Genomic DNA, 2,263 nt, shown 5'->3' on the forward strand with positions numbered 1-2,263 from the left:
TTGTTGAAATATAGTTGTCAAGAAGAGAAACATTAAGGAGTGTGAGACAATGGGTCCTCAAACTAATTAACTTAGAGCTCCTACTGAGCTGGGAGATTGGTAAACATTCGTATGCAAGTAAGATAGGTATGTATATTTGTCAGTTTCTGCTTCCTTTTGTCTCTTATGTTAAATTGGCTTATCTGTATAAATAAGTTAGCTTGAGCCTTTGCAGGGGGCTCACATATCTGGGTGCATTGGCAAAGTGCTTTGCTAATAAACAGAGTGGTCTGACAAATTATGTGAGTCCTGAATCTGACTTTGACATTACCCAATCAGGCACCCAGTTTGGAATCCACGAGGAGGGAATGTCCTATGAAGCACTCTCTCTCTTTGGATCCAAATGGTGAAGGATGATTGTTCTCAATCTAACCCTGGCATGCTTTGGATCTGTAATCAGTGAGTTGTACAAACAAACAGTTTTCCTTGGGTCTTTGGTCACCAGAGCTTCTTTTACTGGGATGGAAACCAAGAACGGAGCGTGTACTCATTCAACCCCAGTTCTTTCCAAATCCTTGGCCTTGGTGAGGGTAAACGTACACTTCTCTGAAGTAGAATCCTTTACAAAAGCACTCAAAATCTCAGCAGTGTTAGTGAGGAATGGCTTCCTGAAACATGCCCAGCTTTTCTTTAATTTGGTGGCACAATTCCAGGCAAGGGACTGGATACAGGCCTGTTAGTTATCAGAGCTGGAGTTTCTATTCAAAACTAGCTATTTTTCTGCAGCTATTAGATTTCCAACACTGATTTCATTTCATACACTTTTTTTTAGCACCTACAAAGGATAAATTCAATAAAAAACCCACTTCTATTTCCTCAACATCTGCATCATGAAGGGGACCATTCCCCATGCCATAGAATTAGTTAGGTTATTTAAAAATTTTTTAGTAACCTAGCATCCCCCATAATGGGGGACAAAACAGCCCCCTTGCCAGAAGTGGCTTTACCAATTGATGGAACCTGGGATTTAAACTCCAAATGATCACACGGTGCTTGGGATCCATCTGAATTCCCCTTCCAGGTTTTTGACACTTTCATCTCCAGGCATAGCGACTCTGATATAGGATTAAAGAAGTCAAAGCATCGTCTCCAAGCACAGACAGCTGAGAACGCTTGTCATAAATATAAAGGGAAGGGTAAACCCCTTTGAAATCCCTCCTGGCCAGGGGAAAGCTCCTCTCACCTGTAAAGGGTTAAGAAGCTAAAGATAACCTCGCTGGCACCTGACCAAAATGACCAATGAGGAGACAAGATACTTTCAAAAGCTGGGAGGAGGGAGAGAAACAAAGGGTCTGTGTCTGTCTGTATGCTGCTTTTGCCAGGGACAGAACAGGAATGGAGTCTTAGAACTTTTAGTAAGTAATCTAGCTAGGTATGTGTTAGATTATGATTTCTTTAAATGGCTGAGAAAAGAATTGTGCTGAATAGAATAACTATTTCTGTCTGTGTATCTTTTTTGTAACTTAAGGTTTTGCCTAGACGGGTTCTCTATGTTTTTGAATCTAATTACCCTGTAAGATATCTACCATCCTGATTTTACAGGGGGGATTTCTTTATTTCTATTTACTTCTATTTTTTATTAAAAGTCTTCTTGTAAAAAACTGAATGCTTTTTCATTGTTCTCAGATCCAAGGGTTTGGGTCTGTGGTAACCTATGCAAATTGGTGAAGCTTTTTATCCAACATTTCCCAGGAAAGGTGGGGTGCAAGTGTTGGGAGGATTGTTCATTGTTCTTAAGGTCCAAGGGTCTGGGTCTGTAGTCACCTAGGCAAATTGGTGAGGCTTTTTACCAAACCTTGTCCAGGAAGTGGGGTGCAAGGTTTTGGGAAGTATTTTGGGGGGAAGGACGCGTCCAAACAGCTCTTCCCCAGTAACCAGTATTAGTTTGGTGGTGGTAGCGGCCAGTCCAAGGACAACGGGTGGAATATTTTGTACCTTGGGGAAGTTTTGACCTAAGCTGGTAAAGATAAGCTTAGGAGGTTTTCATGCAGGTCCCCACATCTGTACCCTAGAGTTCAGAGTGGGGGAGGAACCTTGACAACGCTTCATCACGTGACACTTTGAGAAGTGGAGGGATAGAATGTGATGAAGATCCCTCCTGTCTGAGCCATGCAGAGTTAACTGGTCTGGAGTGATGGGGAAGGAAGGAATCTCTGAGTCACCCCATCTCCTTCCAGTGTCACAGAGGCTGAAATGACACTTCTTTTCCTGCCCCTGCTCCTCT

This window comes from Caretta caretta, chromosome 28 (assembly GCF_965140235.1).
Source record: "Caretta caretta isolate rCarCar2 chromosome 28, rCarCar1.hap1, whole genome shotgun sequence".
NCBI lineage: Eukaryota > Metazoa > Chordata > Testudines > Cheloniidae > Caretta > Caretta caretta.